At 34.2% G+C, this 15947-nt stretch overlaps 1 non-coding gene across 1 annotated transcript; it reads right to left on the minus strand.

Annotated features, from left to right (window-relative positions):
• Positions 1 to 14187: 14187 nt before the first annotated feature.
• On the minus strand, positions 14188 to 14351 carry LOC136976043 (U1 spliceosomal RNA). The gene has a single exon (XR_010880870.1). It is a non-coding gene; the product is annotated as a U1 spliceosomal RNA (small nuclear RNA).
• Between the last annotated feature and the right edge of the window lie 1596 nt (positions 14352 to 15947).

Raw genomic sequence — 15947 nt, forward strand, 5'->3', positions numbered from 1 at the left:
TTAATCCTGTCCCTTTCCCCGCTGGGGAATATCGAAAAATCCTTTTTAGTGTATATTCTGTTGACGTCACCTATTAAAACGCAATTAAAAACGCAAAAAACCGCATGTAAAATAGTATAAATAGAAGCCGAGTTCTTCACGGTAAGTCTTAATCCCGTCCATCTCCCCCCCGTAGGGAGAATTTCGACATGTATATTATATAAAAACACGTGCATATTCGAATGCAACGTTGTGTGAAAATTTCAAAGGAATCGGTAGGAACAAACAAACGTTGTATTTTATTTATATAGATAGGTAGAAAATGATCTGCTTAGGTCCATTCTCACAGAAAAGCATAATGCCTCACAGAAAAGCAAACTTAGGTCGTCTGAAGTTAGCGCCATCTGTTGGACATAAAAGCTTCCATATATAAATATATTTTTGAAAGGGGGGAAATGGTGATCTTCACATATGCCACAAACCTTCGCGGGAATGTATTAAACAACTTCCCAAAGTTTCATGGCAATCGGATAAATGGTGTGGTAATGCATGAAGGACAAACACACACACACACACACACAGACATACATTCGTTTTTATATATATAGATGATATATTTTAAAAACTTTTTTATATTTCTAATTATTGTAAAATTGACAAAAAGCTTAAACTTGAGGATAGAAATAAGTTTTATTAAAAAAAAAAAAAAATGTAATGATAATAACGAGTATAACCGTTATTAAGTCCGACCCTACTCGAGATATAACACACGATCCCTCTTTATCTTCTTACCCGATAGATCTTTAGCCACCAAAATTTAATAGCATCAATCCCTCAATACAAAAACCTCCCTGCAAAATTTCAGAAATTTTCGACGAAAGCACAGATATTATTAACACTCAAACAGGGCGAACAAAATCGTGCTACACACATACTGTACATACACAGTTGTACATGTACAGTACATACAGAAAAACGCCAGATTTATTTTTCATTTCTCGACGTTTCAACATCCCCCGAGTCCAAAAATGTAAAAATCCTATTTTTTGACTTATCCTCACACTTTCCCTCTATTATATATAACAAGGGGAAAGTACTGTAACGGTCTCTAAATAATATTTGTATTAAGATTGCGAATATTTATAGTTACGCTTCTATATATTTACAAATATATAAACTTTTATAAAATAGATTAAAATTATTTGTAAATTAAGGGTAAAATTTACTTCTAATTTTACATACGATATTATAAGATACCGGTAAATGTTTTGTCCAAACAATTATTTTTCTTTGATAACTATTATTACGTCAATTCGTACGTCAAATTACGATATACAATTCGGTCGTCCCTCGGCGACAGAATTGTACCGCCAACAAAATGCGCTGCCAACCGAAGGCAACAAAAATCAGTCTTTATATAAAGTGTTACATAAGGAATAAAATTAAACTATTTGCTGGGTATCATATCAATGATAAATAATTACAATCGTTTTAAAATTAGTAAAAAGAGTATTTTATTATCAAAAATTTGTTTGAAGTTATTTGAGTTATTTTTCTGTTATAAATAATTTTGTAATACTTTTAAAACGCATTAAATAAAAAGTTGGATACTTAATGCTTTTAAAATTCCAAATTTCTCACCAGGCAGAGTCGAAAACAACAGCTTCTGGCAATAGCTTTGACGTCACGCGTTTGTTACCTACAGGTGTTTCCCCTTTATCATTATGTTCGCATTATTGCTCGTCTGTTCCTTTTAAACTTTTTAAATCGTAGACAAGATTTTATGGAAATAAATATATTTGAATTATCTTGCATTCGTATTCGACATCTTATATATCAATATTATAATATGCTAAAGTCTTTTGTATAGTCCTCATTACAGTGGAAGAATATTAAAATTAATTTTATGAATTACACAATCGCCTGTAATATCGTTTAGTTAATTCCGAATAGGCAGACACGTTCGAAATAAAGGTGAACGATATTAGAATAAATAATAAAAGTTTTCTCTCCCGTAGTTAATTTTTGGGACCATTAATTCTTATTTAATTGTTTCATTCGGGTTACTTTCCTAATTCTTCGAGTAGTTATCGCTTTATAATGTACCGTACGCATTATAATTGTACAATTAATATTTTACATAGAAACTATTATATAAAATAACAAACTGTCCCACAAGAAAACGGAGTGACTGAGGTGACGGACCGTATTTACAAATACGACGATCGAAGTATTTTATAAATGTTTTATTGTTAGAATGTCGACGGAATACAAATTCTTCGATTAACTGCTGTTCGTGCATACTAACTCTGACACGGTTTAGCATGGAGAAAAATGTAAAGCGATGTATATGTATTGTTGTGATACTCTAACGCAGTGGTTTCCAACCTGTGGGGCGCGCCCCCTAGGGGGCCGCGAGACTGTTGCAAGGGGGGCATGCAGCTGTTTTTAAAATATTATTTTCGAATGCAAACCAAAAAAGTCGAATAGGTGTCAAAAAATGAATCGGCAAAATAGGTATACGTAATCCACAATCCTCGCCGCGAATTTTTCGGGTACGAATGCTAAAACATCCATCCATACTCTTGCTGGAACGAAAACATCTCGCTTTCGCGTTTGGAGCCGAGCGCCGGCGGGGCGAGGAAACAAAAGACAATCACTCGGAACATCCCGGGTATTCTCGTGCTTACTCGCGCCAAACTTCGGTAAACAGAAGCATCTGTTTTTTTTTCTGTTGTCTATGAACGGAATTAGTTCGTTAGTAGTGCTCGCGATAACCACGTTGATATATAGAATGAAACACTTCGCTTTGGTAACTTCTAAATTAATATTGAGGTAAATTTCATAACTGTTATAATAGTACATTATTTTTAGTACATTTAAAATTATTATTTCTTATAATAAATAATTATTTTTTTATGTATATTTTTACATAATATTGTATATTATTTTGTAGCCCATTAAATAAATTATAATATCAGTTGAGTATTTATGAAATTAGATTGTTAGAAAAATTAAGGGAGCGCAACAATTTTTTTTAAGGGGGGCGCAGGTACGAAAAGGTTGGAAACCACTGCTCTAACGTTTCTATGTTTGATTTATTTGTATATGACAACGTGACAAGTGAGCGACCTGCCGATGAGGGGATGCTTTCCGGGAAGACTGTTCTCTGTTTAGATGTTACAAACTTGAAAAAAAATACTTCGGAAACTCTACGTGGTCAACTCGTTGGCATGGCGCGAATCCGCGACTAACTATCAGTGTTCGGTGGTTTCATCCATTTGATATTTGGTGCTTTTATCGCTTTTTCCGAGTATGAGCTGTCAGATGAAACCAACAGCGAATTTTTAAACACATATTACTGTTGACATAAATATACATGCATGGAACGATCGGCGATAATCCGTCTCTTCAGCCACAGACAGGCGCAAAAATCACGAAATTCGCTGAAAAATTCCAACGTTTTACATTAAATTTCGTGGCAACTCAACAATAAAACTCTGACAATTTGTTGCCAGCGGTTGTTTATTGTTGATGAGAGCGGTCGAATTTCAGTCAGCGCAATTTAAAGTCAAAAATTTATTATCTAAGTTAGTATATACGTTTATATACTAACTTGGATAATGTCGTACATTCCACCCCAAAATATCTATTGGATTTCTGTAAATCAATTAATTTCTCTCCACATTAGATTTGCTTATTTACACGCAACGCCATCTGTTGGAAACAAATTTAACAAAATAATAAACGAAATAACAGAACTCTGGTAGTTAATTAGTCGTGGGTTCGGGTTCAATGGACTTTTCGGGCTTTCTTCACTTAAATAGGGTCTATCTTCCCATAAAAGTTTTCCTGGGATCATCCCCGGCAGATCGCCCGTGTGTGGCCTCGCCGCAACCAAATAAATCAAACTAATTCTAACAAGCGATCTTTTATTGTGACTTCGTGACAATGCTGGCCTGTAACTTTTCGTTACAATGTACGCAATTTTTTAGGGGTAATTTCGCTCCTGTACATCATACTTTTCCTGTTAGCAATAGAGTTGTGCCGATCATCTATCTAACTTCGTTCGGGGGAAAAATTTTAATCGAAGTAACGTGACATCCATTCCAATTCTGAAGTTCCTGTATGGTTTATCCGGGTTTCCCGCCCTCAAGCCTTCTATATTTTGTCCCGATGTTTATGTATCTAACTTCTTTATCGAGATTTAGGAAGGACAGACAGACAAACATAATAAAATAGATAAAAAAACGTTGGTTAAAGGTCGAAAACATTCGTTACGATTAATAAATAATTCTCGGTGAGATAAGAGATAAAAGAAATTATTCTCAGTTTTACAAGATTTTTTTATTAAACAAGTTTTATATGAACATTAAGGTTTAGCAATTCGATGACACGAGGACCATCACAACCTGTCTAAGACGGATCGCTTTTCAAATATTAATAGTAGACTGGCAGGGGAAAGTAGTGCAAGATGGGGTCATGGGGTAAGTAAGACGGGGACGTCTGTTTATTTGTGGTTAATATGCTTTTATCTAGCTGTTATTGGGGGAACTAAATGTCTATCTCGAAAGGGATCATGAAGCGAGAGAACGTTTAAATCGCTCTCTTTGTTTGGAAGTAAGACACTTTTTTCATGTTTCAGCAATACTTTATCTAGTTTTATGCCTGCTAAAAAGTTTCTACAAAGTAAGTACCATTGTGAACTTTTACATTACCTTTAAAATGAAGATATTATGGTATTCGAAGTAACCTTTAAGACTGTAATTGTGTAGTTTTGAAATGAAGTTTACCCGTGTTTGCAGTCAATATGAAAAGTGTACGTTGGGGGCAAGATGGGGTACCCGTCTAGCCCCAGGTTGACCATGAATCCAGAATGGCTTATGAATCCAGAAGTATTTTCGGAGGCAGACTTTATTGCTGCAGAGACGACAAACAGGCCCCTTCAGCAAGGGTAAGCCTAACAAGAAACAAAAAGACAAATGACACAGAATGCCTCTATTGTGGAGGGTTATACTCTGTATCTACAGAGAGTTGGGCTAAATGTAGCCGTTGTGATAAATGGGCACACCGTTCTTGTACCAATATTGAAAAAAACGACGGTTTAACCATTTTAATTTATCCTTCTTGTATATAAAAATATCTCCATCTTACCCCGTGGGTTACCCATTTACATATAATTTTAAAATATTAAATTTTCTTGTTTTTAAAAACGTTTTTCAAAAATTAAATTTTGTATTATATATTACCAAATGTAGTTGCTGAGAATAAAAAATTATTGTTCTCATTAAAGTGGTTGCCATCTTATGACTTTTCAAACCTTCTCATCTCGCCCCACCTTCCCCTATTAATTAGCAGTCGTTGACCATCCTCTCTTCCGGGACGACTACTTTTGCTCGAATTACTTCAACCCCTTCCGCAACGATCCTTTCTTTCTATCGAACCGGCGGTATACTGGCATTGGAATCGGAAAATCGAAAATACGAGGTTACCGGCCTGCACAAAATACTATTTAACTGGTAATTTCCAGGGTGTCGAATTTAAATATTTGGTCTATTTTTCACGAAATTTAATTCGTTGGCCCATCACCATTTGATATTCGGCTGTGAATGAAAGTTTGTTAGTGCTAACATTAGAAAAATGATTTTAATCTTAATTTTTTTAAGATACCACATTTTCAATTGATATCTACTTGACCAATGAAATTGTGCCATTTCGTACCGTGATAACGTGACAATGGTACGCTAAAAAACCAATCTCTTTACATGGTGTTCTTTTTACTATTATATCATAGTATCTGATTTATATAACTACAAAGGGAATCTTACGTAAGGATTTATCATACCGAGTGACTAATCTAATACATTTTGAAAATTATTTATTCCTGTACTGTACACAATTTAAAGAATTTTTAAAATGCGTGGCATTAGGGCTTGGTGTTTTAAACCCTAACGTAAGATGGTTTAACCTTTGTAGTTATATAAATCAAATACTATAATATAATATAAAAGTTAGAAGTACGAAAAAATCGAATAATCTTATTGTTTGTTGTTATTTTTTGTCCGAAGCAACGTGTATCTAATTTATAATGAATTATATCCTTAAAGACTAGTCATTGTTACAGAAGGTCAAAAGACTTTATTGGATAATGTCAACGGAATTATCCTTCGGATCTTCGGTTTGCAATTTACGTGCGCTTTATCGAGTGTCCCTTATGGATTGGAGTATTATTACTTATAATAACTAATCAAATTGGAGACAAGTCTGCCCAAGAGGGACCACCATTTATTTTGCGTTTCAGACTAAAAACATACACACGTGTCGCCAGTAATAAAAAAGTCCTTTAAAGAAAACACAAACATCCAATTAAAACTAAAGGAGTCGGTGACATACAGACATCTTGCTCTTCAACCATCCGGCCAATGGGTGTTTCCGCTTTTTATCTGCTGGAACAAGCGCTTGAAAATGCAAATTTTGAAGCTGCACCCTGGCGACGGTATTTTAAAATTTTTTTTCGTTGATTTTTCCGTCCGATGGCGGGATTATTATTAATCAAATTGGAGACAAGTCGAAATTTGCATTTTCCAGCGCTTGTTCCAGCAGATAAAAAGCGGAAACACCCATTGGCCGGATGGTTGAAGAGCAAGACGTCTGTATGTCACCGACTCCTTTAGTTTTAATTGGATGTTTGTGTTTTCTTTAAAGGACTTTTTTATTACTGGCGACATGAAGCCTAAAAAGGAAGGCCTGTCGCCATGTGTGTATGTTTTTAGTCTGAAACGCAAAATAAATAGTGGTCCCTCTTGGGCAGACTTGTCTCCAATTCGATTAATAATAATCCCGCCATCGGACGGAAAAATTAACTTATAATAACTTCAAACGTTCTTTGTTCGGGAGTATTTCTCATTTTCGGAAATAAAACATTTTATACTAAAATAGTATTTCTAGGTATTGCTGTTTATGCAATATCTAGAAATGTTTATGCGGCTTTTCAGTTTATTATTTTCATCAGAAGAAAAATATTTGTCTATTATTTGAAGAGCAAGTACGACAGTGAAAAAGATAATGTCGACAAAGGCCAAAGGTATGTTTTTATTTTCTTCGCATTTTTTTTTACTTCTTCTCGTATTACTTTTTGAGATTTCCATTTGTCAGTTATTTTTCTATGCCTAAAGTTATAAATGATGATAAAATAGTGTTAGGATGCTCACAACTCTTTCAGGTATAGGTAACTTATACGTCGTCAAACGTATGCTACGTGTTGCTGTTCTTCGCTAATAACTGCAAAATGAATTAGAAAATGAAACCAAACAAGTTATTGGGTTATCTCGCATTTTATTCTTGTGAGGCGCGATTATTCAATACAACTAATTCATTTCAGATGATTGGATTTATAAAAAGATTTGGAGGAAGACCTTTCGGAATATCCATTGGAGAATTCTTTTATGTGAAAAAGAACTTTATTGTTAGGGTCAGCAAAAAACTTTTTCAAATATTTATAGAATGTTATACGAAAAGTCCATTTATAAGTATTTTAAATTAATAATATTGATATAAGAGTCATTCACGAGCCAAATCGATTAACTCCGTCAATCACACTAAAATCGTAATAATGATGATGATTATAGCATATCCATAATATTTTATATATTTTATATGTCGTTAAATGAAAGCTACATCTACAAGAATACATTCTATAATATTTATTTGAATTTATATTTTAAAAGGAATTAAAAAAAAAAAAATGTGTATTACTTCGTCATTTTTCTCCACTTTTTGTATTATGGAGCTAATCGATTTGGCAAGTGATGGAAGATGGAAAATATATAAATAAAATTGTAAATTTTTTGAAGAAAATACACTGATATTTTTTATGAATGTGCGAGACATTTAGGCATATGTATACTCAGGGCCGGCGTGACCTTTTGCGGGGCCCGGTTCAAAAATTTTGCGGGACCAGAATACATTCAATTCCTATACTTAAATTTCACAATAAGGAATTATTTATTATAAGTACAAAGGATTTTACATATACTTTTTGTAACATGAATATTACATAATTTTTCTCGTTATTTCCGCCGCAAAATCTTTGATTACGTCATCAAAATTGATTGAGTTTGCTACTTCGCTTTCTATTGAAAGAATAGACAGAGATGTAAATCGGTCTTGGCTTATCGATGATCGAAGATAATTTTTTATTAGTCCAACGTTAAAGACGGTAACAATGGGCTAGACTAAATAAAAAGTAAAAATTAAAAAAAATGCTTGCCTTTGGATTTTAGTTTCCAGGATATAAAGACTTTATGGACTTACACTGAACTTTGATGATTTTTGTCCCGCCTTCAAACTGAATCATCTCTATCAAAAAAATGTTTTCCATCTGTTTATGGTATTATAATTCTGTTAAAAGTTAAGCAAAATTGGTGTCTTCTAATTGGGTAATTATCTTAACACCTAATGTCCACCACACCACGCATTGTTGCAGTCGTGCCAACGTTTGATGACAACATGTAATAGCGAGGTTGAGGCCGAAGTTTTAAACGCGAAAACGTGTAGTCGGACGTTCGGCGCCGCTTTCCTGTAAGCCTAGAAGTTTGACAATGGCGTTTGGAATGTCCAGCGTGATTCCACTGACTTTCCAAACACCATTGTCAAACTTCTAGGCTTACAGGAAAGCGGCGCCGAACGTCCGACTACACGTTTTCGCGTTTAAAACTTCGGCCTCAACTTCGCTAATGTCACCGTCTGCAACACGCTGCAACGAAATATTTCAATGCAAAGACGGGAGAGAAAATCTTGCACTCGTGTCAGTGTGCAGCAAGTTGTCATCGATTAGTGGATTATGCGATTGCATTTTCCACACACACTCGAATATTCAATCTACTATACAGGGGGTCCTGCAAAATGTCTGATGAGTTTTCGTCACCGCGGGGCCTGGTTCCGGCGAACGCGCTGAACCTGCCTCGCGCCGGCCCTGCGTATACTTCTAGATAAAAGAGAAATATATTGTTAACGAGCAAATATTTATTGTGACATCGTTACAATGCTGGGCTGCAATTTTTAATCATATTTTAAAATTTATTTAATTTAAAATATATGCTCTCCGTCTCAATTAGTAGTGTCTAGTCCTGTTCTTTCGAGACACGATGGATTTTCTTCATCACGTGTATCTTATCTGCCTGTCTACTACATAATTTATAAGCACGTGCATTCTGAAGCACAAAAACAATGTAATATTTTTAAAAATAAAATCATATTTTAATATTTTCAATTATATTTATTTTAATTTATTTATGTATATGTTGCATTTAAGTAGTTTTATTTTAAAAACCGCATAATTAGAAAAAAACAATTGAATCGAAACAATGCTTCAGAAACTAATCTCAAGTAACAAAAGAGTCATTTGTTAGAATTGTAATATTCGGAGAAATGCATCTTCGGGTTTAATGCCCACTACAAGCTTTTCTTATTACGCGTGTCTTCTTTTAGTTATTTAAAGTTCGAGATACGCCATGCCTTCGCAACTAAAAGATAAGTCTAAATCCAACTTTTGATAATTGTAAGAGTTATTATTAATGTAAAATTTTTTCCTTTTCAGGTTCAAGTAGTCCAAAAGGGAAGTATGTGTCTATAATTGGCATAATGCTGATTGATTACTTATGATTTTACTTTTATTTCAGGTACGGACTTGATTTAACTCCATCAAAGTGTATTTCACCCTCCATGTGATGTGTATTACGTACAATATGTAAATATAACACAGTACATACATTGTTTTCAAAGGAAATCTGCCATAGGAGACTGTGTGGAGAAGCTTGTAAGCAAATCATCAGAAGGAAGTGTATAGTGCGGTGGTCGTATGACGCATCATTCGAATCGACAATAATTATTTTAAACAAACTTTAGAATACATTATCGACATTTTGGTTTTGGAAATGGCACGATCCCAGTTTTTCCCGTATGTCGATGCCGCCTAGTCATTACGGGGTTTCTGGACAAACAAAAAACACACGTAAAAAGGTTAGACCTCGACGATGGTTCGAAGGCTACAAATAGAATTTATTTTCTCTCGCTGACTTCACCCGGAAGAAGGAATCAGAAATATTTCTAAAATGTATTTTGTTTCACATTTATTCTTTGGGCGTACCAGTTGTCGAGTGAATAAAACAATTAAAACGCTGGTATTTGGTCTTGTGTTTGCGCCTGGTCAACGGTCTGGTCACGCGCGTTTTCCAAGTTATCTTAACGTTACTAAAACCTAAATAGGGGACCATTTGTTTGTAGTGCAGATTAACTATATTAATGAGGCTACGCCACCTTCTTTACGAGGAACTTATTATTGTTATTTAGCTTTTATTTTCATCTGTAATGTATATTTATTGTGTTTGTATGACGAGTACAGCCCCGATGAATAGACCGAAAACGTTTGGTTATTATAAATTTAATGATCTGTCGGTTGGTTGGTATTGTGTTTTGAGTAGTGATGTAACGAATAGTATATTCGGCCAGGAGCGTTGCCGAATGGCCGAATATTCGGCCAAACTATTCGGCTTGATTAATGCACGTACGAAAATTGGCGCGCAAACCGCATTATGGCAAAGATCGCGCACCCTGCTCTCTATTGGCCCGCGTCACTACGATTTTTTCTTCCATTAAGTCTAAATTATTTAAATTAATTAATTAAATTATAATTATTAAACTTAATATGAGATGGAGCCTAACGTCTACCTCTAGTGCCGAATTGGTTTATAATTTATGGGTTAAAGTTTACCTAGGGAACCCCAATGGCCGAGCTTCCGGTCGCCATTTTGTTTGCTGTACTACGCACGCGTACTACGTTCAAAAAATTATGCAAATTAGTTAGTATGTATAATTTTTTGAAAAAATAATAATTACATTAGTAAAAAATAAATGTTTTAAGATTGTTTTATATTTCATAGCTAGCTGAACTTGCAAAATAAACTGTTACTCACGTGTTTGACGCTCTGTCATACATTTCCTGTCCGTTTCTTCTTGCTTTTCCTTGATTTGCGATCCCTATCGCTGATGTTTCTCTCTTTACTTGATATTTTTACACGTTTTTTAGTTTCGCCACACGAATGTGCCTTACTTTTTTCCCCTTCTTACACTCGTCGCTTTGTGGAGCAGCTGGAACGGACTCCGGTTCTTTCCATTTCGGCTCGATTCCGGCACGTTGCATCACGAAAAGTAGACGGAATAAAAACTTACCTATTTACTATTAAAAATAGCAGGAAGTAGCATTTTTTCTTCAAAAATGTTTACCTGGTGAAAAAAAAACCACTCGCAGCAGTCGAGCCGTCACGAAAAACAAAAAATTTGCATACGATAGCGTTATTTAAAAATTGCGCCACCTACACCGAATTTCTAACATCACCTGCCGTCGAGATTACCGGAAGCGCGGCCATTGGGGTTCCCTAGGTAAACTTTAACCGTTATTTTATTTGCAATCGATCATTTTAACTCTTTAATTAAACACTAAAATTTTGTTTTTACTACGTATTTGTAGACTGAATAGTACCCTAAGGATATACTTTAGTGGGGAGATTTATGGTCTAGTTTCTCCCCAGTTGTGGAACAGTTCAAATATACTATTGGGGTGTTTCTATTTGTGAAGCTTTGTGATATTTCGTTGTTATTGTTTTTGTCAATATTTTTAAAAGTAACACGATTTTCAAATGTTATCTTTTGCATATAATGAAAAATGCTCATTCTTTGCTTTATATATAAAATAAATTATATATTAATTACTCATCTTCTAGAAATAGATAAATAATTCTTTCATTAAATACGATAAGTTTCAATAATATCGTATAAATATTAAAATATACGCGAATACGAGTATAACATAATTAACTAAACAACAACATTAATGCCCGATACATTTTAACCTACACGCCATCAATGCCATAAGATATCGGGCTAGATAAAGGCTATAATATTATTTAACTACGAAATAATTTAATACTAGAGTTAGATGCCATTTCTTATTAACATTAATAATTATAGTTTAATGTTCAGCATTGATAAAAGTTACAAAAATGATTAATTTATTGTGTTTTTGTTATTTCTTACTTCTGTTTTTAGGTATTCGGTATTTGGCCGAATAGTAATTAAATATTCGGTATTCGGCCGAATAGTGAAAAATAGGCCGAATAGGCCGAATACCGGGTAGTAACCGAATATTCGTTACATCACTAGTTTTGAGTAAAAATACATTTTTTTAAAAATTGTATTTTTTTAAAAAATGTATTTGCAGACCTATAACTTCCCTCCAGTAAACGAGTGAAATAAACCACCGAACCATCTAAAATGGTCTCTTGGGGACATACGTTTTCGACAGATCGCTTACACGTCGCATTGCCGTTTACAAATAAACCAAATCACAAGTTTGTATTCTGGAACACAGTAAATAAACGGTGGTTCCTTTTTTGGACAGTCTTCAAATTTATTTTAAAATAATACATTTATCAAATACTTCGTCTACTAGGATACGCTTCTTGTCTAGTCTTCTTATATACTTGTGTTGTGTTGGTTCTTATATACTTGTATGTTGGCCTTTCTTTATTGCTAGACTTATTACACTGTCACTGGATACAAGATACTGGTGTAATAAGTCTAGTAATAAAGAAAGGCCAACATAGAACTCACAAGTATAAATACTTTGTCGTATTTGTGAAGACCACAATTTCTAATAAAACATATGGTCGTCACGTAAGTTACTCCTTTCTACGATTTCGTTAAGACGTACAGAAAATTTGGTAACCTTTCGATAAGTACTTTTTGCTGTAGACTGCTCGGAATAGGTGAACGTTGATTATAGACACTCTTACGTTATATTATAATTGTATTCATACTTATTTATAGTTTGAAGAAAATAGTGTTTAGCCTATTCACTAGTCTTCCAAAATATAGATGCGGGGACTCCAATTGTCTTTAAATATGGCGGTTTCACAGCCTCTGTAGGTATTTTAGCTCGTAGGATGCAACCAATCTCTTTTTTGTGTATCTCTAATATTGTAACTGTCGCAAGAAAAATCCCACTTTCTTCATCAAGTACATGAAAGTAGTTGAATTAGATCTATTTACTCAAAGAAACAGTTTTTCACAAAAACAAAAATGCATACAAGAAAGGTATTAATGTTGGAGTCTGATGACAACTACATTTATGGAACACAATATCGTGAGTTGTGTTTTTAAATCTTTTTAGTCTCGATTTGATGTGATGGCACATCATAACACGTTAATACCGAACGTCTGCTTAATCTAAATGCCTCCTTAATAAGAACAAAGTGATTATACTAAGTTATATGTATATTTGGGCGGAAAATATAATGCGTTCTATGCGTCTACATCGCAACGGAGATGGATGCCACAAATTATTTGTATAATTTGATTATTACTTAAGATGCTATTTATAAACAGACGAACAGAAGTAATGAACTGTAAATAAAAAATCAGCAGATCAAAACCAACTCCATCAGTTAACTGGTGAATTTAGTGTAAGTTCACAAAAGAAACGAACACTAAATAGCATATAGATGTAGCCTCGAATAACAGAACTAGCACTTGAACAATAAAGATTGTTCCACGTATTCGACAGAAAAATGAGAAGAAAGTTCAGAATTTTTAAAAAGAATGCGCAAGAAATGAATTTCCCCGAGAGGGTGTCGCTAAATTTTAAATTTACTAGCCGATCCGATCACAGAATATGTAAACAGATTGTTTGTTAAAAAAAAAAAAAAGAAATGGAGAACCACACATTTCAGGAAATTTTTAGCCAACCGAACAAGTTCTTCGAGCATTTCAGAATGTCACCTTTATGCCCCACAAACATCTGTCTCCAAAGATCAATTTTTCGATATGCATTACAATAGACAATAATGGGAAACTGCGAAGATTTGTGAGAATTCCACGAAAAAAAGAAAAATTGAGCGACCAATTTGTTCCGAATTTATCTGAAGAACAAAGCACTGTAAGCAATCACAGTTGTATTCGGTATTCGGATCATAGAGGAGTTTATTGCTATTCGCTAATCAGTTGTGTAGCTTGATTATTGTGAAGAAATCGTAACCGTAACTATAATCAGTACGGGAACTTTACTTATTAGCAAATTCACGCGCGATACACAGCCACTGGAAATCGCAGTCTATACGCATCACTAACTGAAATCTTTTATTTAATAAGTTTATGGGGAGAGCGCGTACGCAGTCCCCACTACCAAAAATTACGCGTCTATCCCCTTCCGAGGGAAGCAGATAGCAGGAGTCAGCTTGACCCCTGTGCAATGGTCAAGCCTCGTCCCGGAGGCGCCGCCATCTTGACCGCGACTAGCCTCGACGCCAAGTAAGTATAACGAAAAGTTAGCTTTGCCTATCTTTAACTTTTTCGTAGAATCAGTGTTGTTGGTGTCAATGAAATTATGTACATTTTAATTACAATTGTTCCTCTCTAAGTCGACATTCTTTAAATAATTTTAATTTATTTATTTTTCTCTAAAGTTTTATTTAAAATCATTTTAAAATTTTCAACAGAATCCATTTATTAAACGTAATTGATAATATTCCGTCAATACGTTTAAGCATTAACTCGATTTTTGCCGACATTAAAATGAACTTTCGACGAATATAGAAATAATTTAAAATGGAGTTGATTTATTTAAGCTATAACAAGATATTTAGGCCCTATAATTTTTAAAAAATGGATTTTCGGCCAGATTTAGAATTATTATTAAAAAGATAAACGAATAATTATATAGAATGTCCTAGTAAACAGGAAACGCAACAAATAGCGAACAATTAAATTGAAGGTGTTTTCGGGAGGCTTTCTATGTAAATTGGTCTTTATTAAGGTGTTAGACACGTGAAGAAAACCCGAAAGATTGCGCGTGGTGGGCACGTTAGTGAGGCACGAACTTACGATGGCCCGTATTCAGTGGTTTTATTCACTCAGCAACTGGGAATAAATGGAATGGGAAGTTTTACAATAGAGGATGATTTAAAAACAAAATAAAACAAATGCTTCGATTAAGATCCACTTAACATTTTTTTAAATGCTGTATTATGCATATTCTTATGACGTTATAACTCCGTAAGTACGGCGCGTCAAAAATTGCCGCCTGAGGCAAACTAAGTTTATGCCTCTCTTTTTGCTGAAAGGGTAAGGGAAGAGGAAACGCGATAACACTTTTTTATAGATAGGTAGGAATAGAAATGAAATAAAACATTAAGAAGAACTTTATATCTACGGTTATTACAGTCAGAAAACATTCTCACATATATAGAAATGCGTAATAAATAACGTTTTAAAGAATGAATTAAAATCGAAACATTATATAAATTAACTCTACATACCTTTTCTTTAGCAAATTCATGTATAATATCATTGAAATTTTCATTCCAATCGATAATTGCCTGGGCGAGCAGTAAACCAGCTCAAGCTTTTGTCGTGACTTTTGTGGTTTCGTTTCCGAGTTGTAAAAAATCGTCCCACGTTACATTTTGATGATTTTGGTGTCAAAATGCTCGGTAGATCCGTGGCATGTGTATAAATTAATTTCTGGAAAATATAATTAACTCGCAGATAAGATATAATCAAAAACCGAAAGGTTTCACTTTTGCCTCTTTGACGCTTAAAAACAAAAAAGTCTTTTGATATTTTTGGGTGCTGTTTCTTAGAATATAAAGCCAGACAGTTGCTTCGTATTTTTGCAGAGTTTGGTGAATTTCGGTTGAACTACGCGGATAGTTATCCGAGTTCAAAGAAAAAGGAACCAGATTTACGTTCCTCATCCCCATTACGTGGCACCACGTTAACTAGCTCTTCAATTGTCTCTACTGTAACTGTATGAACGGGCCAAGACTTTTCTCGCTTAAATGCGAAATGATTTTCTTTTCTTATTTCATATTTTGTTTCTTAGTTTTGTTTTGTTTTATTTTATTTTACACTTT

This window comes from Centruroides vittatus, unplaced genomic scaffold (assembly GCF_030686945.1).
Source record: "Centruroides vittatus isolate TY-2023 unplaced genomic scaffold, ASM3068694v2 contig_392, whole genome shotgun sequence".
In the NCBI taxonomy this organism is placed as follows: Eukaryota; Metazoa; Arthropoda; class Arachnida; order Scorpiones; family Buthidae; genus Centruroides; species Centruroides vittatus.